The 25,594-nt window shown below is 58.0% G+C and overlaps 1 protein-coding gene across 5 annotated transcripts in view; it reads left to right on the plus strand.

Annotated features, from left to right (window-relative positions):
• The first annotated feature begins 17,389 nt into the window (after positions 1–17,389).
• Positions 17,390–25,594, plus strand: part of LINGO1 (leucine rich repeat and Ig domain containing 1) — a 216,317-nt gene continuing 208,112 nt past the window's right edge. For 2 of the 5 annotated variants that reach the window (XM_039469393.2, XM_039469395.2), the window contains exon 1: positions 17,390–18,371. The gene's annotated coding sequence lies outside the window, so the exon portion shown is untranslated. Of the gene's footprint in view, positions 18,372–22,716; positions 23,706–25,594 lie in introns of those variants that run through there. The other 3 variants (XM_039469394.2, XM_074392598.1, XM_074392596.1) reach the window with 3 other exon arrangements.

Below are 25,594 nucleotides of genomic sequence, written 5' to 3' on the forward strand. Positions count from 1 at the left end.
GAGACCATCCTGGCCAACATGGTGAAACCCCGTCTCTACTAAAAATTACAAAAATTAGCTGGGCATGGTGGCGTGCACCTGCAGTCCCAGCTACTCAGGAGGCTGAGAATCGCTTGAACCCAGGAGGTGAAGATTGCAGCGAGCTGAGATTATGCCACTGCACTCCGGCCTGGCACCTTGTGACAGAGCAAGACTCTGTCTCAAAAAAAAAAAAAAAAAAAAAAAAAAGAAAAGAAAATCCCCCCGGAGCTGTGCAATGGGGGCTGGGAGCTCTTCAGGGCAGGGGGCTCACAGCTTTTACAACAGGCTGGGAAGACGTAGGGAAGCAGTCAGGCCCCTCCTAGGGTCTGCCTGCTGCATGGGCACCCAGGCCAGGGGAGAAGCAGTTCCAGCCCCGTCTAGTGCTCCCGATCCTGGCACCCAGGGCTCTGAGTAATAACCCTGAGCGCACGATGCCTGCGCCCTTGACTTAACACACTTTCCCTGCTCTGGACTGGGAGCTCTTGGCGGTGGGACTTGGACCTCCATTCTTCCCCTTCTTTCTCTGGCCAAGCACAGCGCTGGGCACACGGAAAACGGGAATCAGGTTGGAAGAAAGCGGGGAGATTAAAATACCGAAGTCTGTTGTTCCTCTATTGAAGAAACATTCACTTACCAGCCTTTAGCTGTGCCCTGGACCTGACCAGGCTGGCAGCGACATGAGGATGGAGCAGATTGACTCTGTCCTCAGGGGGTCGCGCCTTGTGGGGGGACAGGTGTGTGAACAGGCAGTGAGAGTCCAGTGTGACCAGAGCTGTGATGGGCATGCAAGAGGCCTCGGGTGCGCAAAGATGAACAAAGAGGGCACCCAAGAGGGCTTCCTAGGCGAGGTGATCCCAGGGTGAAAACTGAAGAGTAGGTGGGGGCTTACCTGGTGGAGGTGGAGGAGAAGGTGTCCCGGGTGCATACGCAAAGGTATAAGTGTAAACAAGAGCCAGACCCAACTCGGGATCTGCAGGCTTGGGTGGTACAGAGGAAAGAGCCCTGGACAGACCAGCGGGGTCCCAGGCCCGTCTGCTTATCAGTACCCGAGGGATCAAGGACCGATTCTCCCTTTCTCTGGGCCACCGATTCCTGATCTGTGTAGTAGGAGCTGGGCCACATCACGCCCAGAGCCCCTCCGGCTTGCAGGCTCTTGGCTTCTCCCTGATGTGGCTGGAACCCTGCCTACCTTCCAGAAACACACCCTCCCCTAAGGGTGCTGGGGCCCTCTGGGGAACGTGCATAGGTTGGTTCTGGTTAATCTAGTCTTAACCCTCCGAGTGCCAGAACCTTTCACTTTATTGCAAACAGTTCTGCCCCAGGAACAGACTGAGAGTTTGGGCCCACGTTCCTGGGAATACCAAGGTTGAAATCTGCTGGGAGTGTGGCTGAAATGGGACCCATCCACTGACTAGTTCTCTGCCCTGGCCTGCCTGGGTGAGATGGGGAGCTCTGAGCTACGACTATCTTCTTTGAAGACTCTTTGAAGACGGCCAAGCCCCACCAGCTCTCTTTGCATGCATTTGCTTCTAAGAATAGTGCCCACTGGCGTCTCCCTTTTATAGACATCACCAGCCAATCAGCTCATGCCTTCTCTCCCAGGAGAGGGAAGTGACCAATCATACTTGGCCTGGTAGCTCTGTTGCTAGGTGCGGGAGGCTGCCTCCTCACCACGGAGGGGCTTGGATTTTTTTATAAGTCCAATCCTGGGTCTGAGCTCATCCCAAAGGTAGAAGACGGATTTAAGATTTCCTGAGCACAGTATCCAGTAGGTTCTGCCAATAATCAGGGCTGAGGAATTCAGGGGAAGGAGAGAGCAGCTGGCCCATGGCAGTCCTGGAGGGCTTCCGGGAGAGGGCACTGAAGGACGTGTTTTCAGGCCCTTCTCCTGAACGGAGGGACCTCATCAGACCCCTGCCAGCAGGCTCAGTACTCCCATCCTGGCAGCTTCAGGAAGCCTCCCTGCCCCCTGTTGGTCCTGGCACTGTCTTGGGTCCTGGGATTGAACCTGCTTCAGGACCCTTCCCCCAGCCCTCACCCCACTGACACGCAGAACTCCTGAAGAGGGTGGGGTGTGGGTATCACCCCAAGTGTGAGCCTGAGTCCAGGCACCCTTCTGTGGCTCCAGAGGTGGGGGATGGAGCGGACCCAAGAAGTGACATGGGAAGATTCAGAAAGAAGGGGAGGGGGTCCCAGGTGGGGGGTCGGGTGTGAGCAAAGCCCTGGAGCCTGTGAGTATATGTGTGTGTATCTGCCTGTTTACACACGTGTGCACGTGCTGCGGCTCCACACCGGCCTTGGGCACGTGTGCGCGTGCGTGTAAAACACAAGAAAGGAACTGGTGATTCCATGTCTCAGGCTTGCGGATTTCCTCACCTCTCCAGTGCCCCATGAGGAGCCGTGTCGTGGTTCCTGAGCCCCAGCTTCTGTGAGCCCAGGCCCCTGAGCCTAGTTCCCATCCCTGCCTAACCCACCAATGGAGCACTTTCTTGATTAAAAATATCAATGAGACTTGCATATGACAGAACCAGCATCACCTCCAAACGGAGAAAATGCAATCAATCCATCATTCATTCCCACTACCAAAGTCACTAGCAGCCTACCTACAGCCTAGTTTGGCCCTTTCTGGGGCCCTGCTCCCCCACAGAATGTCAATCAAAAAGGTCCATATCCAGCCCTGGCAACACAGTGAGACCCTATATCTATAAAAAATAAATGAATTAAGGCTAGGCGAAGTGCCTCATGCCTCTAATTCCAGAACTTTGGGAGGCTGAGGTGGGCAGACTGCTTGAGGTCAGGAGTTTGAGACCAGCCTGGCCAACACGATGAAACCCCATCTCTACTAAAAACATAAAAATTTGCTGGGCGTGGTGGCACCCACCTGTATTCCAAGCTACTCAGGAGGCTCAGGTAGGAGAATTGCTTCAACCTGGGAGGCAGAGGTTGCAGTGAACCAAGATGGAGCTACTGCATTCCAGCCTGGATGAGAGAGCAAGACGCTGTCTCAAAAAAGAAATAAGATAAATGAATTATCTGGGCATGATGTCACACACCTGTAGTCCTGGATACTAAGGAGGCTGAGGTGGGAGGATCGCTTGAGCCTGGGAGGTGGAGGCTGCAGTGAGCCATGGTCACACCCCTATACTCTAGCCTTGGTGACAGAATAAGACTCTGTTGCAAAAAATTTTTTAAAAAGGGCCTACTGAGGATGGAGAGTTGAGTAAAATCAATACCCGCTCTGCCCCAGGCTCCCGGCGTCTTGCTGCTCACAGCAGGCTGGTGTCCTCATCTGTGCTCAGGACAGTTCCATCTGGTGGAGCCCAGGAGGAAAGAGCTTGCCTGTGTTCCCTGGGCTGCAGGGGAGATCAGCTCGCTGACTTGGGGCAGCAGGAGGAGGCTTGGGCTGAGGTCAGGGCTCACCCACTCAAGACTCTGTCCCCTCTGAGCCTCAGTTTCTACATCTTTAGAAAGGGACCCTGATGCCTGAGGCTCATATGAGAGTGTATGGAAAGGGTGTCTTATTCCATTTGTGGTGCACTAACAAAACGCCTGAGACTGGGTGATTTATAAAGAACAGAAACTCATTTCTCACAGCTCTGGAGGCTGGGAAGTCCAAGATCAAGGTGCTGGCAGGTTTGTTGTCTGGGGAGAGCCGCCCTTTACTTCCAAGGTGGCACCTTCAAGGCTGCATCCTCCGGTGGGGAGGAATGTGATGTCTTTTCATGGTAGAGGAGTCAAAGAGGGTGATCCCATGCCCACAACTCCCATGAGTCACCCCTTTTTCTGTTGTTGTTTGTTTTAGACTGAATCTTGCTCTGTTGCCCAGGCTAGAGTGCAGTGGGGCCATGTGGGCTCACTGCAACCTCCACCTCCCAGGTTCAGGTGATCCTCCTGCCTCAGCCTTCTAAGTAGCTGGGATTACAGGCGTTCACCACCATGACTAGCTATTTTTTCGTATTTTTAGTAGAGACAGGGTTTCACTATGTTGGCCAGGCTGGTCTCAAACTCCTGGCCTTAAGTGATCCACCTGCCTCAGCCTCCCAAAGTGCTGGGATTACAGGCATGAGCCACTGTGCCCAGCCGGCCACAAGCCCTTTTATAAAGGTCCTAATCCATTCATGAGGGCAGAGCACTCGACTTCACCACCTCCCTAAAGGCGCCACCTTTCAATATGGTAGCACTGGGAATTTTGGAGGTGACGAAAATACTCAAACCACAGCAAAAGGGCTCCGGGAACTGGGAAGTGCTGGGCCCACACTGTGCTGATATCCACTGAGCCTCGGTCAGTGGGAACATCTACGGGCAGAAGCCAGAGATGGCAAGTGCTTGGTCCACACCCGTACTTAAAAAAAAATTGGATTAGTGGCCAACATTTAAAACGGGCATTTTCTGAACAAAGTCTGAATTTTGGCTTCTCTTGAAAATCAAGACGCCTGGCAGCCCTGAGACTGTGTGCCTGTGTGGGGTGGCACTCCCCTCCCCCTTCTCAGGGGGCCCACTTCCTCTTAACTGCCTAACTCCGGAGGCATGAGTGACCCCTGTGACCCCTGACTCTTTCAGAACAGGTTAACATTTTAGGATGAGTCTTTCTCAGGGGCCCAGTCAAGGGAGTGGCCTGTGGTCCAGCGGGTGGGAAGAAGCGCACAGCTGCCTCCGGGACTCCGTCTCTGTTTCCCACTCTCAGCCCCGGCCGTGTGCTGGGTGCCTGACTCCCTGCAAGGCAGGAGCAAGGAAGAGGCTGTGCCTTGGGGATGACGGCTTTTCCTCTCCGGGACCATCACCCACGTGGCATTTTCCTTGAAGGCCCGGGGAGCCAGACGGACAGGTTCTCCCAGAGCGGGCGTGAGCAGTGCCAGGCCAGGCATTCCTTCTCCCCTTGACACCTCAACGTGGGTTATTGTCCTTAGGCACAGGTGCTGTGGTCAGCCTGTGGGGTCAGCCATTTGAGGCAGGGCTGGGAGAGCTGCTCTTCTCAGCCTGCAAAAAGGCAGACTGGAGTTCCGGATTCACCCTTCTCAGCTGTGTGACCTTGGGAACATGCCTTGACCTCTCTGAGCCTGTATCCTCGTTTGTAAAATCTCTACTTCCACATGCTGTCATAAAGATCAAATGAGACCGTGTGTAGGAGAATGGCCTGGCACAGATCAGGGACACAGTGCCCAGTAAGGGTCTGCGGAAAGGAGCAGTCGAAGGCCCCCGGATCCAGGGGTGGGGCCAGCATAGTTACTGTGCAATGGAGACTGATTAAGGAGGTCCTGTGTCCCAGCTGGCTGGGGCTGGAGGTGATGACAAGAGTGAGGGCCATTTGCTCTGGGCCTTGTCCTTCCAAGCTGGGGTAACTGGGAGAATGTGGGGGTGAGGAAGCAAAGAGAAGAGGCATGGTTCCTCCTCTCTCCCCACCCGCCACGCTTGCGGGTGCACAGCCCTTTCCCCGTCAGCTGGGCCCCTTCCTTAAATGGGGAGAGCCCCTGTTTTCTTCAATAGCTAGAATGTGGCCGCCTGGTTTCTAACTGGGATGGGGGGCCTGGGGGCCCAGGTAGGTGGGGTGTGGAGGAAACAGCTGGCCTCATGGTCAGTTTGTCGTGGAGACATCTCATGGGGCTGCCCCACCAGAACCTCTCAGTGCAGCTTGTCTAGACCTTCACCTAGTTTTAGCTTGAAAGCACAAGAGGGGCAAGGATATTTCGGGTCTCCAAAGCAGGGGGCTTTAGCACAAAGGGGGCCTCTGAAATGAGGAGTTAAAGACCCCTGGATCCAGTGGCAGAGCCAGCATTGTTACTCTGCGGAGGAGACTGATTAACGAGGCCCTGCGTCCCAGGCAGGAGCCTCTAAAGGGAGAGCCCTCTTCCCCTTTTCCCAGAACACTGCCATCTGGCCGCCTTTCTAAGACAGTGACGAGGACGATGAAGACCACTGCCTTCTCCCTGGGGGTGCTTTCTGGAGCTGCAAGCTGGGGGTGCACACCAGGCTGTGGTTGGTGTCCCAGAAGAGGGGGCTGCCCGGTGCAGATGACAATAGTGGTAGTGATGACGACAGCTGAGGACATTTACTGAGCCTCGGGTTAAACACCTCCTGCTGCACTCACCCCAATTCTGAGGTTAAAGACCAGCCCGTCTCATTAAGGCAAGTCCATTACACAGAAATTCAGATGGGAACAGAGCCACCCACAGGGAGGAGGGGGAGGTGCCTTCATTTGTGACCTTCGCAAAGGGACTCTTCTTCCTGGGATGGGGGAATCTAAGAAACAGCTCTTCCCATGTGTTTAGAGTAACAGTCCATGTCCAAAATGTCGATTTTTCTGCCTGGATTTAAAGAACGTGTTTAGAGAACCAGGTCAGTTTTAGGGTCTCCAGATCCCTGGCCTACAGCCAGGAAAGGTATTTCAGAACCTTGGAGAGCGCCTCGGACTCCAGGAGGCGGGTGGGATGAGGAGGCTGGTTTTTCAGAACTGCTGTTCTGCCAGGAGTGCCGTGGCTCACGCCTGTAATCCCAGCACTTCGGGAGGCTGAGGCCGGCAGATCACCTACGGTCGGGAGTTGGAGACCAGCCTGACCAACATGGAGAAACCCCATCTCTACTAAAAATACAAAATTAGCTGGTTGTGGTGGCGCATGCCTGTCATCCCAGCTACTGGGGAGGCTGAGGCAGAAGAATCGCTTGAACCTGGGAGGTGGAGGTTGCGATGAGCTGAGCTCGCGCTATTGCAGTCCAGCCTGCTCAACAAGAGTGAAGTTCAGTCTCAAAAAACAAACACACACAAACAAACAAACAACTGGCTGGTCCTGAGAAATCATCGTATGAGAACGTAGGGCCTGGGTCCTGGAGGAACGTGACTTGCCCACGTCATTCAGTGGGTTGGCCTCACTGTCTGGGGCTACATCTCCTGGAGCAAGGGTAAGAGCGGGAGCAGCCCAGCTTGCTCTGGGGCCGAGTCTGCAAAGCTACAGGTGTCTCACTTTCTGCATTCTAAAAATTGTGAGCAAATAGCAGCTGTAAGTCAAATCTTATCCCCAGCACCATCCTGCATGGCTCTGGGCTTGAGCACAGTCCTTGGTTGTTTTGATAGGCAGAACAGTGAATTATTACAGTCACAGCCTGTGCAACCTCACTGCCTGAAATTAGACCTGGACTCTGCCACTCTCAGGCTGTGAGACTTTGGGTGCATTAATTAAGCAGTGTGTGCCTCACTTTTCTCATCTATAAAATGGGGATGATAAAATACTTACTTCTATATGTTATTGTGAGAATTAAACATATATATATAAATTAAACATTTAATAATTAAATTAAACATATATGTTTAATTTAATTCTCATATGAAAGTTATGCTTTTTATAAACATATATATATATATATATATATATATATAACTTAGAGCAGTGGTTGGCATGGATTTACTGTTGTAAAAATGTTTCATTTTTTACCCCGGGCATTCTGCCCCCGTTCTGATGCATGGCCACTCTTTTCCCATGGTACCCCTGGTCTTTCCTCCAGGTGAAAGGCTGGGAAGAGGCAGATATTTCTTGGGCTCGTAAGCCATCGGAGTGTCTGCACGCTGTCTAAGAAAGTATTAGTTCGGGAGGTTGGAGACCCCACTGCCCTGGGCCAGGGAGTCTGGGACTTGGAGGAGAGGCTGAGCTTCGGCACCATCTTCCCCCTTCTTCCTTCTTTTTCATGGTGGTTCCTAGCACAGTCTTTACAGCCAGAAAGACCCAGGCTTAAATCTTGGCTCTGAGGTTTACAGGCCACGACCTTGGCGAGTCACAGTTAGCCTCATGTATGGGTCTGACGGTGCCTTGATGTGGTTGTTTAGAGGAGTGACATGAGCACGTGTGCTTGCCGTGAGGGCTTCCTAGTGGTGGCGGTCACGTGGTTGTTAGCCTGCCGTCTCCTCTCCCTTTGGGTCTCTGCCACTCCCCTCTCCCTCCCAGTGGGTGAGGCACTCCTTCCTTCTCCTTGACTTCCAGGCTTGGAAGCTTCAGAGGACTTGGAGGCTTTGGATCTGGACCGCCCAGACCCAAACTTCAGAAGGAGAGGCTTTTAGAAGACAAGATCGGGCGCTGGTCTCTGGACAACTCTTTTGTCCAGAAATCCAGAGCACGGACAAGGCAGAGAGAAATTTTAGCCCTGGCCAGACACCCCTCTTTACCCCTGGCTCTGCCGCATTCCAGGGGCAAGTGGCAAAGCATTTACCTTACTCGCAATTCAGATTTGACAAGCATGAACTGAGCAGATTGCAGGCCTCACCGCGTGAGTTAGTTCATTTATAATCAGCATTTAATTAGCATGTACTTTGTGACCAGCATTGTAGGAAGCCCTTTATACACATGTTCTTGTTTAATCAGCCGACAGCCTCTAGAAGTGGTTATTATTATTGATTTTATTTTTAAGATTAAAAAAAAAAATTTCGTGGCCACCAGGTGAGTCAGCCAGATATGACTATACTTTTATCTTACAGAGGAGGAAAATGAGACCCAGAAAGGTCGGGCGATGCTTGGGCCACATGGAGGAGAATCTTGGAGCTGCAGGGAGGGAGAACCGAGCTAAATCTTACAAAACGCTTGGCACAGTGCCCAGCACACAGAAGGTGCTCAACCACGGGACTAAGGCCTGTGATCCCGGGTGCCCTATGGGACCCTCAGCCTGACTGACTCCTCTTCCTGCCCTCTCTCCCACCCTCGTACCAGCTCTTCCATTGGTCAGAGAAGGCATTAATTTGTACTTGGACGCAGCGGTGGAATTTCAGCTACTGCAAGAGCTGGGTCGGGGGACACAGAGGATGGCCACTGGCTCCACGGCTGAGGCTTTTCCTCGCTTGCTCCTGTGGCCACATTCAAGCAGGACTCCCAGGAGCCAGGCTGAGTCCACCCCTGACGATGTGGTCTGGATACCGCGCTATCTGGTTTCGTGAACTCTCACTGGTAGATCGTTCATTCTGCCCAGGAACTTGAGCATAACCCCACTCCGTCGTTCCTCCCCTGCAAACTCTCTGGGCCTGGGGTGTAAGGGGAAGTGGCCCAGAGGCTCAGGAAATCAGGTCTCCTTCCGCCACTGTCGCAAGGCCTGGCCTTGACCAGGATGCCCACCTGGGTCGCACAGGAGATCTGGCTTCCCAGTCCAGCTCTGCTATGAACAACTCACCATCAGGCCCAAGGCAGGTACTGACCCTCTTTGAACCTCAGTGTGCTCATGTGTAAAGTGGGACGAGAGGGCTGGCTGTTCCTTCAGCCCTGCCGTGCAAGGAAGAAAAGAGAGAATTCCCATCCCCCACCCTCTGCCTGCTCTATCAGGGGGTATGTAGCCAAGGACAGGGACAGAACAGGACGCAGGGAATGAGGCAGGAGACAGGGACAGTCTCAGATGGCTCCTAACTCTCTGGCGTGAGCAACTGGTAAGTGTGGGTGTTGTTTACTGAGATGAAAAAGGGGAGGGATGATGAGTTCCGTTTCGGATCCACTGCATTTGAGGTGCTCAAGGGGTGGGCCTAGGTAGCCAGCGTGGAGTAGAGCTGGGATTTGAACCAGGGATGCCTGCTTCAAGAGCCATGCTGTCTCTGGCACATACTCTACGCAGAGGGTGAGGTGCACAAAGTCAGACGACTGAGGGCCAAGAAGGGGTCAGAGAGAGTTCTTGTTCTGAGCTGAAAATAGTAGAGGTGGAGAAAAAAGGAGGCCTTATCGCAGAGGGCTTCCTGGAGGAGGCCACTGGATCTCGTGTTTTGAAGATACCAAGAGCAGGTGAGTCCTGGAGAACAGTTGGAAGGATGCCTGAAGACTATACCTGACACGATTATGTGGCTTCCCCAGGGTCACACAGCTGATAAGTGGCAGGGCCACGGCTCCAGCCAGGCCGCCTCATTCCAAGGCCTCTGCTCTCAACCTCCTAAGTCACTGCTCTCAGGGACTGGGGCCTGGCAGCGGGAGAGGAACCACAGACTGGAGCGGGAGACTTAGTCTCTCCCAGTTCAGGGCAACTTTCCCCAGCCCAGGCACGGTCAAGTTCCAGATAAACCAAGAGACAGCAAAGCTCTGACTCTCAAAGTGGCAGGACACAGAGCGAGGGGTGTTCCAGTTCTGGGACAGATCTGACCCGACGTGTAGGGCCGCCCACGAACGCAGGCAGGCTGGGCAACTACTCAGTACCTGCGAGGCACGTGTGCTCAGCCTCCCCTGCCCCGGAAACTGCTCTGCCGCCACGTCTGAGAGCCCATTCACACACCCTGGCTTTGGCAATAGACATTGCCTGGCCGGGCTCCTCTCCAGGGGAGCACATCTCACGCAGAGGGGACTCAGTAGACACTTTTCTCCTAGGCAGAAGGGGTGGAGGCCCCTACAAGGGACCCATTCTCCCAGCTTTGCAGAAGCTCAGTCTGCCATGCAGGGGATGGACTCGCCTGCCAGAAGGGCAGGGAGCCGCTGGGCTCGCCAGGCTGCAGGGGTGGCAGCCATGGTGAATGCCAACAACTCACAACAAGTGTGCAGTGTCAAATGGGGTGCGTTCCTCTCCCTGCAGATTAAAAATTAAAATTAATCAAACACTCAAATTGATTTCCTTCCCGTCTGTTTGCTCTGCTGTGCCAGTCAGACGCCTGCCTGCCCACCCGGCCCAGGACATCCCACCCTCATGCCAGGGCTGGACAGCTCCGGCTGCTGCAGAGGTCTCTGTGAAGAGCCCGGGGAACCACAGGCACCTCATTCCGGCCTCGGGAAATGGGGTAAGGGTCAGTCCAGCCAGACTCATGACCCTGAGACCCAGTGCAGCGCTTGGAAAGGGGGACAGGCAGGAAGTGACTATCACTCTGCTCCAAAGGTAACATCTAACACTGCGCCGGGAGGCAGAACTCTAGAGAATATTCCTGGGGCTGTCACTAACTGACATCATGAGCCTGGGCAAGTCTTGTTACTTCTCTGACTTGTTTCTCTGTCTGTGGAATGCGGAGAGGGGGCAGATGGAAGAGGTTCCTGCGAGTTCCGGCGCTGGCCTGTGGGTTGGGCCAGCCCTCCCTAGGGACTGACCTCTCCCACCTACCTCCAGTTAGCATAGGGCCCTGGTATCCTCCACCCCCGGCCAGACCCTGACCTGCCAGTTATCAGCTGGGCAACCTTGGGCACAATGGACAGATCACTTAACGCCTGTGTGCCTCAGTTCCCTCATGGGTAAACGGGGATGGTAATGCCAGCGTGGGCAGGCTGGCTCCCTGGGAAGCAGACTCGGAGGGAGAGCCACATGGAAGCAGGCAGGATGGGGCGGTGGGGCTGGGCCATGATGGCTTCACAAGGCAGACTGAGGAGCTCTGGATCCGAGCTGTCTTTGCAGGGGCGTCCTGAGATGGGACAAGAGGGACAGCCTTTATCCCCTGCTTGGAGCAGTCATTGGATGCAGCTGTCCCTGGAAGAGTAAGGCCCTGGGCAAAGAGGCTCTCTCTTCTGCCTCCTCGCCGGGGGAAGGTACTCATCTGAGGCCTGTCAGCCATGGCACCCCAGCAGCAGGGGAGGAGGCCACTGCCCAGATGCCCCTTCAGACTGCAGCCCTCCTGCCCTTCCAGGACAGCTGCGTCCAGAGACTGCTCACAGCATGTCTAGGTGAGGGTTCCCTGGAACCAGGCTGTGAAGTCTGACAGGGGTCAGCTCACAGATAACAGTTACTCTGCTGAAAAGGCCTGGGGGGTCCCCTCTGGCCCCTCCCCGTTCACCAACATGCTCCTCCCACAACAGTGGAGGTGCCGTCATAGGTTCTGTGTGTGCTCACGCTGGTCCCTCCTCCCTTCCTCACTCTCTCCCTTCTTCTTTCTTGCATTCTTGCATTTGAACACATCCATGTGGCCAGCACATGCTCCCTGACCCCCTGCAACTGGCCAGGCCTGGGCTGGTGGGAGCTGAGGACTCAGAGGGGACATGCTTCTTCTCCGAGGTTACTCCCCATGCCTCAGGCACTTTTCCCTTGCCCAGTGAACCAGCCCCTCTCACCCACTGATGCCTGCATAGATGCGGGGAGAGCCAGATTCCACTGATGCCTGAATAGCTTCGTCACCAGGCCCTCTCTTCTTCAGGTCCAGGCTCCATGGGCTCCTGACTCTCGGCTCTGTGACCGTGCTGACCTCCAGCCCACACCCCAACACAGTGCCCACTTCAGAACTTGGAACCTTGGCCTTCCCCTGTGCATCCACAGACAGGCTATCCATGTGCCTCTGTGTCTGCCCACAGCCCCTGTGCTCCCTGAGGATAGACTCCGTGGCCTGGCACAAGGCCCACCCTTGGTGAGCAGGAACCGCATGGCCAGTCAGTTCCCCAAATTCCCAGGTCCCCAGATTGCCACGCACCACCCCCACCTCCACTCCCCAGCCTCTCAAAGTGCAAGAGCAGTCCCATCTCTCGGTAACGGGCAGGGTCCACTCTCTGCCCAGATCCCCAACACCCGTGGCTCCCACTGCCCTGCTGCCCCCAGCACCACCCTTTGCTGGGGCCCTGTAGTGTGACCGTGCTGCACTGCAGGGCTCCAGCGTCCAGACGCCCATAACCCTGCGCCTTGGTTTCTTTATCTGTACAACGCGGATAATCCCTGTTCCTGCTTCCCTGGGCCGCAGGGAGCCTTCCCTGAGAAGACACGTGCAATTAGACTTGCGGACAGCAAAAAGCTCCCCACGTTTCAGGTAGGAGTGATTAGTGTAGAAAAAGCTGATGTGGCAGACTGGGGATCGACCTGGGCCCTGTCAGCAAGCTGGCCTGGCCCCTGCTCCGTGAGCTCCAGGCCCTGTGCTGACCTGGCGACAGCTCCTGCAGGGCCATTCCCACTTCCTTAGGCAGGTCCCCTAACAAGGTAGGGCAGCCTCCCAAGCAGAAACTGCAACTCACACAAGAGAAGAAGCCCCTCACACAGACTGCGGAGTGCCGTGTCGCCGGGGAGGGAGCAGCTGCTTTCTGAACCTGCAAGGGAACACTGGGGATGGGGGACAGCACCCCATGCAGTCCTGTTTCCTTGGGCCCGCCCAGGCAGTCTAGGATGGACTGAGGCAGGAGGGCTTCTTGTGGTGGCCTGGGCCAGCCCCTTCTGTCTGGAGCCCCAGTTTTCCAGCTGTTAACGGGCTCTGCAATCCTGTCTCTGCCCACTGATGCCCACGACGGTGATACAGTCCCACTCGGGGGCCGCAGCTGGCTACAGCTTGGCAGGGAAGGTTTTATGGGGTCGGCTGGGGTGTCTGTGACCCACAGTGGCGCTGGCCTGAGGGTCGTGGGAGGAGGCGTGACAGGAAGGAGCATGCCGGACAGAGCAGCTGATGCTTTTGACAAGAATTTCAGATCCCACCATCCTCTCCTGTCCAGGGAGACAGGAAGAACAGACAACGACACCCTTCCACAGATGGAAAACCGGAGGCCCAGTGGTGCAGCTGAGCACCTGCAGGCCAGCAGGGACTCCCGGGCATCGCGTGCAGTTGCCGGGCCATGGTGGAGACATGGGTAAGGGTGCAGCTGAGGTCTGGGGTAGGGACAGGAAGAAGGCTTCCTGGAGTGCCCTCCTTGGGAAGGGCCAGGTGAGGCAGGCTCGGGGACAGAGGAGGGATGGGAAGGCACAGGCCAGCAGCAGGCCTCAGGCAGCCCCTGTGCCCATGGCAGCGCCAAGCCCTGGAATCTAGCCCGGGCAGAGTGACACTTTCTTCTCCAACCCCTTGTTACAGGTTATGGCCCAGGATCAACCAGAGACAACAGAGACCATCAGTCCATTCTTCACGGTCCTGGGGGACAGGGAGGCACAGGCTGCCCGGAGGCCTCCAGCTGGCATGTGACAAGAGGCAGGCCCAAGGCCTCCTGCTTCCTCACGACGCTGCCCACTCAGAGTCCCCAGGATGCCTGTCTTGTGCCATCGAAGAGGCTGGAAGTGGTCCCTGGGTGCAGAGCGGTGGGCTGGGTGATCGTTGGAGGAACAGAGGTGGAACTGTCCTCTGCTTTGAAACTCCAGGGCCAGCCAGAGCCTCCAGGGTAAAAACCCAACTCCTCGCTGGTCTCGCTAGAACCTATTGTCCTGACCCGTGCCCCCGGCACCCCCATCTCTAATCCTCTCTCCTCATGCTCTGGCCACATGGACTTTCTCTCTTTCGTCTCACCACGGGGACATTGCCCATGTTATCCCCTCTCTCTGGAGTCCCCAGTTCTCTGGGTCATTGTCTAAACCTTCTGGTGCTACGTGGAATGTCACATCCTGCAGGAACGTCCAGACCAGACCAGGTCCCCGCAGGGCTCTTCGTAGCACTCGGCCCGGTTGTCACTTTACGTTTGCGTGGTGATTTGCTCTGGACTCTAAGCCCTCTGCCAGCTATTCCCCATGCCTGGCACAGTGTGTAGCATGAAGTGGGCCCACAGGCATGTTCATGGGAAGAATGAAGAATGACGGGTCTCAGTTCAGATCCTGCAACCCCTCCCCGAGCCTCGGTTTCTTCTTCTCTGAAATGGGAATGGTAACACCAAGATGAGTGTGAGGGTGAGCAAACGAATGAAAATCTCCCGGCCGCACTCTCGGCAGAGAAGGAGGGAGGTCGGGTGGGGAGGGGTGGTGGAGGCAGGCCGCTTAGGGACGGAAGGACTTGAGAGTCGTGGAGAAACCAATAGGTGGTGAGGAGACTGGATGTGTTTAGAGACGGCTCAGCTGGGCAGGGCATTTCTCTGAGCCCTTGGTGACCTACTTTTCAGCCTGGCTTAGGAAATCGGGGGTTTCAGAGGAAGTGGGTGGGAAAAGCCTGCTGCCTCCCCGGATTCCACGTGGGCCACTCCCTCAGCCCTGGCGTGACGATTAGATCTGGGACACAGCCAGCGTTCTCCATGACTGGCTCGTGGAGATGGCTGGAAACAGCAGAGTGGCCCTGGGCGGGCACTGTGGGGTCACTGACCCAGCCTCTGCGGTGGGAAGCAGCCAGCCGTCAGCCCCTAGTCGGGGACCTCCCTCCTGGAGCTGTCCAGCTGGTCTGGTCCTTGGTCCCTGCCTCCAGTTGCTACTGCTCTGGCCGTGAAGTGGGCCCGGTCATTATTCCTGCCATGCCTCTCTGTAAAGCCTGCTGGAAGAGGCGACGACAGCCGCTGGCCACCAGCACAAGGGCAGGACACCAGGGGATCCCAGAGAGGCCTCTGTACCCGACTGCCTACGTGCGGAACCCGGGTAGAGGGCTTCGCCTGGGCTTGCTGGGGAACATCAATGACACAGACTTAGGTTCATCCCTCCCGTGGCACATGCCAGCTTGCCCCCATTCTTAGGGAGGGAGTTAAGGCTCAGAGAAGGCAGGCCACCGATTTGAGTTTGCACTGCACAGTGGGCAGAAATTCCCAAGCACAGACACAAAGGCCGTGTGGCTCCCAGGACAGCAGAAGTCAGCGGGCAAACTGAATGGTGGGACACGGCTGGGGACGGAGGCTGGGATCACTGCTCTGCACGGACGTCAGAGACTCTGGGGAAAGGCTGTTTGTCTCCGTGTGGCTTCTCTAGGGCTTACCTGGAAGCCCTGGAAGACTTCTCAGGAGGCGTGCTGAGCCAGAGCAGGCAACAGCCGTGAGCCCATCTCCCTTGAGGCCCCCGGGAAGTCCAGTAAGGAGGCAGAAGGAAAATGGCCAGGGAAGGAGGGAGAGGGCAGGCAATAGGGACTTTGGGATGGGCCACAAAGCCAAGCTCGGGCACGGGGAAGAAGAGGCCATTGCTGAGTGCCCACTGTGCTGGGCCATTCCGGAGCAGCGTCCCTCATGGATTCTTCACCAGTCACCTTACCGGCAACATACATTTATCCCCATTGTACAGAACAGGACACTGAGGCTGGAATCGACACTGGATCTGCCTGATACGAACATGTGGGGTCTTCACAGGACGCCTTCATGATGGGTGGGGACAGGGGCTTGGCCCTTCCTGGACTCACATCACAGCCACAGAGAGCCTGGGCTGCTCCTGCTCCCAGCTCCCGTCGGCAGGGGGAGGCTGTGCTGCGTCTGGTTGTGGATACAGGGCTAGAGGTCGGGTCTGGGCTTAGACCGGAGGAACGGAAGAGGGGGCTGCCTCTGGCAAACCTGCCGCACTTGGGAAGCCCTTAGCCATATCCCTGCGGTGGCTGAAAGGCGAGGGTGGGGGCTGCTGCCTAGATTTGCCCAGCGGACGCTCTGCTGCCGCCCCAGAACAAAGCGGAAACTTCAAATCAAGAATGTAGAGCTTCTCTTCCCTCCAGAACACCCATGGCTCCCTGTTGCCCACTTCCAGGTCTTTGCACATGCTCTTCTCTTGGCACGGGATGCCCTTTCTGTTCCTTTCTGCCTAGCCAGTTCTTAGTCACCCTTCACGACCTGGCTTCAATGTCACCTCCTCCAGGACCCCCCCCCCCCCACCAAGCTCTATCATACCTCCAGTATTTTCTGAAGGTAGGAATGTGTAAGTCATCTACGTGTCTCCAGGACCTGGCACGGGATGGGACACATGACAGCAACTTCCTGGACAACAGGCAAAATGCGTCCCCTGGCAGGGTTGGGGAGCAAGGGACAGTCTGGTGTGGGAGTGAGGGTGGGGAGGGGTCCCTGAAGACCAAATGCTCACATGCCAGGCTTGTCCAGGATCAGGCTGACCAGGAGCCTAGGGGCACACTTTACTTCCCAGGGGTGTCATGAGGGTCCAGGGAGATCTTAGATGGGAGGGAGCTCTGCAGAACGTAGGTCCCTATGGGCACTCAACTTTGCCTTGATCCCTGGTTTCCCTGATGGGGCAGGAAAAGGAAGGTCGTGGCAGGGGCAGACCAAGCCTGCTGTCTGGTGTGGCAAGGAGTGCAGTCTCAGCAGTGGCCTCAGCTCTCACAGGCAAGGAGGAGGTGGGACTCTGGGGGCCGAGGGCCTACCTTGGGACTCCCCCTTCTATGGGATCTAACACCGTGTCAGAGACGGGCATGGGCTCAAAGATGACGGAAGCCATGTCTTCCAAAGGGTTTAAACTGAGGTGCAGAGAGGGGCCGCACTTGTCCAAGGTCACACAGGAGAAGCGGGAGGCCACCCCTGAGCCCTGGCCTCCCTGCACGACCGTTGTCTTCACCTGCAGTTCAGACTCGGATGGCAGCTTCCCGGACCCCCTCCCCGGCCCCACAGTCCAGGGCGCCCAGCCTACACCGACAGCCACACGCTGCCTGTCGGCTCCGAGGCTGGCCGCTGAACGCCCCCTGCATGGCGTGGTCCGGGCAGCTACCGACCGTCCTTCTCCTTGACTCACCTCCAGCCCCGAGGGCCGGGCTCCACGGCGGCGGACAGGGCGTCGCCTGCACGGCCCCGGCTGCGCCACCGACCCGGATTGTCCCTGCGCCACGAGGCCCCCTCCCCGGCGCCCCCGGGTGGGGCCGGTCGAGCCGAGTGCGCTATCCCTTTAAGCCCGGGCGAGATGAGCGCTGTCAGCGGCAGCCTAGGCTAGCGCGGGACGTCGCCACCCTAGCGCCAGGCCGGAGCCAGCAGCCGCGGAGCCGCGGAGAGCGGAGGGGGCGGCGGGGCCGGGCGCGGCGGGTCCCCTCGCCGCCCACTGCGCGCTCGAACCCTGGGTCCCGCGAGCGGCGGGCGGCACCCGCTGTAATGCGGAGAATGTGAGAGGCAGCGCAAGGCGGCGGGGAGGAGGGGGCGCGGGAGAGGGCGGCGGCGAGACCGACGGAGAGCAGCGGGGAGACCGAGGACCGGGCTGGGCAGGTGGGAGAAGGCAGGGAAGGGCCGGCGAGGCCGCGCTGGACGGGGTAGGAAGGGCGGCAGCGCAGAGGAAGGGGCCCGCGCTTCGGGCGAGAGTGCTGGAAGCCCGAGTGGGCACCAGGGCCGGGGTGCGGGCTGGGAGCGCGGCCGCGGCCCGGCCAGGCAGGATTCGGGAGCGAGGCCGCCCGCGGGGTCCCCACGAGGAGCAGCGGGACACCTGAGGCCGGCGGGTCCCGGAGGGGCGCAGGACCGCATTCCGAGGGCTGGGGCCGGCCGGGCAGGGGGACCTCGGTGGGCGCCCCAGGAGGGCGAGCCGGGAGTGCGGAGCCGGTGTGCGGCGGCCGCGGTGTGCGCGCCCGGGTGTGCGCGTGTGTGCGCGAGTGTGAGCGCGGGGCGGTGGGGCGCGCGGTAGGGATTCTGCCGGCATCGCGGCGTGGCGACCAGGAGGCAGGAGCGGGGCGCGCAGGGGAGCCGAGACCCTCCCGCGCACACGCACACGCACACGCCGCGCGCCCTCGCGCACACACACGCCCTCCTTGCCGCGCTCGCCGCCGCGGCCACCATCGCGGAGCCGAGCCCTGCGGAGCGGGAACCGGAGCCGGAGCGGGGACCGGAGGCAGCCGAGTCGGGGGATGCCGGCCCGGAGCGGAGCCGCGCGCGGACGGCGCGTCCGGGACGGTGAGTGTGGCGTGGCCGGGCCGGGCCGGGCCGCTGCGGCGGAGCCCGGGCCGCAGAGGCGCAGGCCGAGGAGCCGGGGTGTCTGCCCGCCGGTGGCGCCGCGTGCGCGGCCTCTGATTGGGCGGGAGCCTCGGGGGCAGCGACGGGGGTGGGGTGCTGGGTGCGCGTCCGTGAGGGGCGTGCACGCGCGGGGCTGGGAGGGGGCGCGCTCGGCACCCCAGGCCCTGACCGTGCTCCCGCCCGCCGCGCGGCGCCGCCTCACCCTCACCTGCCGCTGCAGCCCTGGCGACTTGCAGCAACTTTGTGGAGCTCCTGGGGCGCGGCGGGCTGAGATGGGTGGGGACGGAGGCGCTTTCAGGGTGCAACGCCGGCTTTTCTTTCAGAGAACCCAAGGGGAGTGGGGCGGGGGCGCGGGCCGGGCCTTGCCGCCTGGCGGGCAGAGAGGTGAGCCTCCGCGTCCCCAGTCGCGCAGCCGCCAGGTCTCTGGGACACCCACCCAGACCCGCGGCGCCGCGCTGGAGCCGCTCCAGGCGCCGGACTCTTGTGACCCTGCCAGGGTCAGGCGGGACCGCGCGGCGGCAGCTCCCAGGCCCGGGGCTCCGTAGGTTGTCGTTGCTGGCAGGCCGAAGACACCGAGGTTGAGCAGGGGGAGTGCGGAGACGCGCCCGTGCGTGTCCCCGCGCCTTCTGCCCCTCCAGACGGTGGCTGGAGCAAGGGAACTCCCCGCAAGGCGCACCCCACCAGACCTAGACCTTCCGGAGTTGACAGGAGGCCGGGGATGGGAAGGGGCGTCTCCTGGCCTGGTGCCCCATCCCGGCATGCAGCCGTGCCCCGCGTGCCTCCCTCTGCGTTGAGGTTGTGGTTGTGCTTTGTACCCCCTCCCCTTGTGAGCGAGTCTCCTCCCACACTCTGGACCTGGCTGGCTGCCTCAGGGAACCTCCCCGCACCCCTAACTGCCAACCCAGCCCGTCCTGTGGAAGATGCGGTCCAAGATGGTGCCCCTGAGAGGGAGGGAACCCAGCGTCTCCGGGAGTGAGAGGCCCGAGGAAGGGTCAGGGTCCGGACTCCTGCAGGCTCCTCAGCCTCTTTGCTTCCAAGGCGGGTTCTTCCTCCTCTAGGAAGCCTTCTCTGGTCGCGCCTGAGTCCTTCCAGCGTGGACTTCCCTGGGGTTGTAACTGCCGGGATCCCAAGCAGCCCCCATCCATATGCCTTCTTTCCTGCCACTCGCATTGTGAACTGTGCAGTTAGAAGTCTTGATCTCAGCCTGGACGCTGCGTGGAGGGATGTGGTGGCTGGACCAGTCCGTATCTACCTGGGTCTCTGGAGTATGGGAATGTCTATGGTAATACCAGCTTTCAGGCTTAAACCTCACTTTCGCCTCCATGATCCCTCTCCAGTCTCTCAGCCACGTTGGGAGAGTGCAGGACCTGTGGGCAAGGGTCTTATCCGTGTCACAGAGGAGGATTTTGCGACAGAGATAGAGGTCGTTTGCTAAGTCTCAGGACAGCCCTTTTCTACTTCGAGGGCATCCGCTGACCCGGGTCTTTGGTGAGGCATGGAGGGCACCCAGGCCTTCTTTACTGACCCGGCAGGTGGGCTCCTGCTGCGTGGGACGTGGCCGGCGGCCGTTCTCAGCTGGAAGCAGCTGAGCAAAGGCTCCTGACCTGTGGGACCTTTTGACCCTAGCCTGTTAAATATGTGCTTCCTGGGTTTGGGGCCAGAGGCTGTCTGTGCCTTGCTTGATGGTTTGGAAGTCTGTGCTGCTCAGAGTTCACTACCATCCTGGGGATCCGAATCAGCCCCGCCCAGCCTGGCACTGTACGCTGGGTCCTGGCATTGTCCTGTTTGGGCCCCAGAAGCCTTCCTACCCTTTCCATCCTAGAGCCCCTCCGTGGGCCAGAGCGTTCCCCATGGAAATGTAAACGTACCCTGGCGGGGACTGGAGGGGACCCTGGTGGCTGTCGGCCGCTCCGCCCCAGACCGGCTTTTCTGACTCGCCTTAGTCTTGCTGGCAGCCCAGACTCATCCCTGGGTCCTTCGAGGTTGCCCAGGAGTTGCCACTGGGGGTGGGGCGCCCTGCGCCGCGTGCCGCGGCCTCTGATTGGGCGGGAGCCTCGGGGGCACCGGCGGGGGTGGGGTGCTGGTTGCACGCGAGGTGGGGCCTGCTGGGTCCTGGCGGTGGCCTCCTCAGCCTCGGCTGGCTGTCCCCTCCCGGGCAGCCTCCCTCTGCCTCTCCGCACTCCTCCCTTGCCGGCACTGGCTGATACGGCTTTCTTAAGCCATTGTTTTTTTTTCTCTCTCTCTCTCAGCTCCTCTTCCTCTTCCCCCGGGGCCCCCTAAGCTCCAGATTTTTTTTTTTTTTTTTTTTTTTTTGCGCCTCCTGGGTGTTAACCAAAGCTCTGGTTGACATCCAGGTAGCTGGAGCAGGGCAAGATGCCTGGCCCGGCCCCACCCCTCTCATCGGTGCCTCCAGCTCTTCTGGTCCCTCCACTCCCACCCCAACCAACTCCAGCAAGATGAACCCTTCATTTGGGGGTCTTAAGCCATGGTGAGCGGGAGATTGGGGCACTTCTTTGACCCCTGGTCTGTTCTGTCAGAAGTGAAAATTCCAGCCAGGGGCTCCCAGCCCCTACTGACTGCCCCCTTTAGGAAAACAGCCACTTCCCCCCCTGCCCCCAACCTCCTGACTGGGAGGGGGCAGTGCCCAGTGTGACCCCCTTAATTTCCCTCCCCAGCCAAGACCTGACCCTGCTGTATTTGTGTTTTAAATTGTAAAAATATTCTAGGCCGGGCACTGTGGCTCAAGCCTGTAATCCCAGCACTTTGGGAGGCCGAGGCCGGTGGATCACGAGGTCAAGAGATCGAGACCATCCTGGTCAACATGGTGAAACCCCGTCTCTACTAAAAATACAAAAAATGAGCTGGGCGTGGTGGCGCGTGCCTGTAATCCCAGCTACTCGGGAGGCTGAGGCAGGAGAATTGCCTGAACCCAGGAGGCGGAGGTTGCGGTGAGCCGAGATCGCGCCATGGCACTCCAGCCTGGGTAACAAGAGTGAAACTCTGTCTCAAAAAAAAAAAAAAAAAAAAAAAATTCTAACCAATCCAGTGATAAGAAGTTACTGAGTGGGCTGGGCCTTGGGGTGACTCGAGGGGGGAAACCTGCCCCTGACCACTCAGGTATGTATTTATGGGGGCTGAGGGCCACCCTGACCAGTCTCAGAGTTCCTCCCATGGGCTTCTGGGGCCCAGACCCTTGTTCCCAAGAACTACACCTTGGCTCTTACGCTCCACGGCCTGGAATCTTACACCTGACCTCCCTTCGTATTTGGAGGTATCTTCCAGCTAGAGACCTGGACCGAATGCTGGGGATACCAGTGATGAACCTGGGCCCCTCTCCAGATGGGCTCTGAAAGGGGAAACAGATTTGGACCCATGCCTCTGGGTGTGAGCGGAGCGGCCTGGGTGCCCGAGAGGCTCAGCGGGGGAGTGGCGAGGGGCTGTTTCAGACGGAGGGGGCTGGCAGGGGTCTTGACCTGCTGAGATTTTCCAGCACTTGGTAGAGGCTCAGCAAATATTTGACTAAATGAGCGAATAGAGAATGTGAACGTGAGTCGGGGCTTTCCAGGAAGATGGCATGGCGCTGGCAAAGGCCTGGAGGTGGGCAGCGCAGGGTTCGGCAGAACATGTTTGCAGCGGATTAGTTCACTCGGGGACATGGAGAAGGTTGGCACCAGACAGAAGAAGATCCTCAGTGCCCATCTGAGGAGTGCGGGCTGAGTGCGAATTCAGGGCTTGCAGGGTTGACGTTCTGGAGGGACACAGATTTGTGACAATCGGTGCTCCTCTGGGGGTCGTGGGAGGGGTTGTCGGGGGCTGGGAAGACCTGTGGGGTGATCTACGTCGTCAGAGTTGGCTGAGGGCTCAGGATACATCAGTCCCACCCCCTGGGTATACAGAGGTGGCAAGCGTCCTGGGGTCACAGATGCAGCCTCTAGTGCTGGCCCTGCCACTGTGTGCACTTGAGTAAGCCCCTGAGGCCTTGGGTCTGCCTCAGTTTCTGAGTCTGTAAAGTGGACACGTTTCTGTGTCTCCATGGATAACTGGAATGAGTCTGAGTGGGCGTTTGTAACCCGGGAAGAGGGCTACGAAGGGAAGGGGTAGAGGGCTGTTCAGCGTGCTGTTTGATGGAGGGAGAGCTCGAGGCCTGGAGCAGGGCGGTGACCAGCACAGGTCACTAGGCAAGTTGGGGGCGGGCGCTGCAGCCTCTGTTTTTCTGGCTGTGCCTGTGGCTTACTGGGCAGGGGTGGGTGGTGCGGCCGGGGCCGGGGCCTCGCAGAGGGCGTCCTTAGGCAGTGGTTTCCGCACTCCAGCTGTCTGAGAGCATATGGGGCCATATGGCCACGTCAGGGGAGGTGCCAGCCGCTGGAGGAGGGATAGCAGCTGCCACGATGGCCTTCTGGATCTGTGTGGGCACTGCCAGCCACCAGGGTCAGGGCAGGAGGGGGCCAGAGTGGAAGTTTGGTGTCCAGGTTGGTTTGGACACGGAGGCTGGGCCTTGGCAGGCAGCCCGGTTCCAGCACCCATCTGCCAGGGCAGCTGGATAGGCGGCTCCATGCCCAGCACTGATCCAGTTAGCTCAAGGCCAGCTGTGCCAGTCATCCTCCTCACATGCCCCACCCAGCTCTGATGGCTCTGCCTCTGACGTCAGGGGTGGCACAGTGGTGGCACAGTGCCTCTGACGTCAGGGTCACTGGCCTTTGTGGAGTCTGTGTGTGTGTGTGTGTATGTGACATGTCCCCACACCCTGACTGCTGATTCTGAGCCTCTGAGACTTTGGGGTGTGGAGTGGCTCCTCACATCAGCCTGGTGGATCCAAAGGGCCTGGGCTCGGATGCCAGATGGAAGTGGATTTGAACCCTGGCTCAGCTGCTTCAAGCTGGGTGAGCTTGGACAAGTCAGTTTACTGAGCCTCACTTTCCTCATGGGTGTCATGGGAGGATGATATCTACCTTAGCCCACTTGGAAAGAATGCGTGTAAAGCAGGCACTAGCCCGAGGCATTGGAGGGTCTCAGTAAACGTTGGCTCGTGTTTTGCCCTCTGCAGGAAAGGGAGGTGGGTCGGGCTGGAGTTTCAATGTCCAGATAGAAGTAAAGAGGAGCCTTATTGTTCTTATTTTCCAAGGCAAAATTTGCTTTATAATTTTGTGTTTTTATACTCCTTCTTTTGTTTAGTCCTCACGGTAGTTCCATTAAAGTCGGCAGACAGCATTGTTCCGTTTCACAGATGAGAAAACTGAGGCCACGGACGGGAAGTGATTCTCCAGAAGCCACACAGTGAGTCAGGCTTGATCCTGTCTCTGGACTCCTGGTCCAGTGTTCTTGCACTACCGTGAGGCTTCCCAAACTTCTAGGGTGGAGACTTGGGGAGTAGTGACTTTGTTTTCTGTCTAGACCAGCTTGGGGGTTCTAGAGACTCCTTTCTCGGCCCCGTTTCCATTATAAGTGCAGGGACAGGCTGTCATGGTGACTGGTAGCCAGTCTCAGCTGCGGCTGGAATGAGGGACGCTCAGTGAGGCAGCATCTGCTGTATTTCTCCGTCTGCCCAGCACAGGGAGGGGCTGAGATTGGGGGACTTCCTGGGAGACAGGAGATGAGGGACGGAGGAGTGGGGGGTGGACCGTCACCTCCCAGATAGCTCTGGCCACGCCAAGGCGGGCGGGGTGGGGAGGGCTCTGGGCCCTGGCCCTTCCTGGTGTGTAACCGTGGCTAGATCACTGTCCCTCTTTGAGCCTCGGCTTTCCCCTTTGGACACCGGACAGAATGATCTCCCTGCCTATCTTGCAAAGCTATTTTTGAGGCTCTAATACGCATCTTTATACATGGCAGGGCATTATAAACACATGCTATTTCACAGCTGTAATTCCAGGAGTCCCCTGTCCTACAGTTTGATGATCTATGATCATTCAGTGAGTCACTTTTTGGGTGCTTCCTCTGGGCCTGGCTGTGCTGGGTGCTATGGGGACAGAGAAGATGAGTAAGACCAGCCTCTGCCCTCTTGGGGCATGCAGCCTGGCGGAAACTGTGGACAGGCCTTCCCAAGCCAGGCTGGCTGTCACGCTGTCACCCAGCACCCCTCCAGCACCCCCTGTTACTTCCAGGCTGGCCACCCGACCCCTCATGTTCCACCCCAGCCCTCTCTCCCGAGTACCTCTCTGTGTTCCCCAGGCTCCGGCCAGTCACACAGGCTGTCTTTCCTCCACCATGGTCCTTGCACCTGAGAGTTATCCCCCTATCTCTGTCCATGTAGATTCCACTCACTTTTTAAGACTCAACCCAAATGTTACATAAAAAACATGCAAAAAAACCAAGGGCAGGCGCAGTGGCTCACACCTATAATCCTAGTACTTTGGGAGGCTGAGGTGGGCGGATCATGAGGTCAGGAATTCGAGACCAGCCTGACCAACTTGGTGAAACCCTGTCTCCACTAAAAATACAAAAATTATCTGGGTGTGGTGGTACGCGCCTGTGATCCCAGCTACTCAGGAGGCTGAGACAGAATCGCTTGAGCCTGGGAGGCAGAGGTTGCCGTGAGCCGAGATCACACTACTGTACTCCAGCCTGGGTGACAGAGCAAGACTCTGTCTCAAGCAAACAAACAAAAAAAGCTCCTGCTTATCCCTTCTGAAAATAGCCCATCCTTCCTTAGAACTTTACGTTTAGGGAACATTTATGATTGTCTGTGTACCCACCATGTGCAAGGCCTGGGTGGCGGGTTGCCTTTCTTTTGACTTGGGAGCAACTTGGTGGCGGGGACTGGGCCTATCCATCTTGGGTTCCTGGCTCTCCTGGGGGCCAACTAGGCTGATGAGGGGCAGGCAGTGCCTCCCTCAGGGCCTCTGCGGCCCCTGCCACTTCCTTCCTGGGTAGTCCCTTGGGCCTGGGGATATGGGCTGGGCCCGAGACATCTGTTTGAGAAGCTCCCAAGTTACAGGTTGCTTTGCTGCTGAGACGCTCACCATAGATACGGCCCTCCCTGTCCCTGAAGGCTGTGCCGGGCTGGGGTGGGGGCACCCGGTCACTGGCCACACATAAATCTCCCCGGTGAATTGCACGGCACTCCGCAATTAGCAATTGATCATTTGGGGTACTGATAACTCTCCATCATCGATCCATGGAGGCGAGCCGGGCCAGTGTTGGCGAGGGTCAGCTGGGCCTGGCTGGGA

The sequence above is a fragment of the Saimiri boliviensis genome, chromosome 2 (genome assembly GCF_048565385.1).
Source record: "Saimiri boliviensis isolate mSaiBol1 chromosome 2, mSaiBol1.pri, whole genome shotgun sequence".
Taxonomy (NCBI): domain Eukaryota; kingdom Metazoa; phylum Chordata; class Mammalia; order Primates; family Cebidae; genus Saimiri; species Saimiri boliviensis.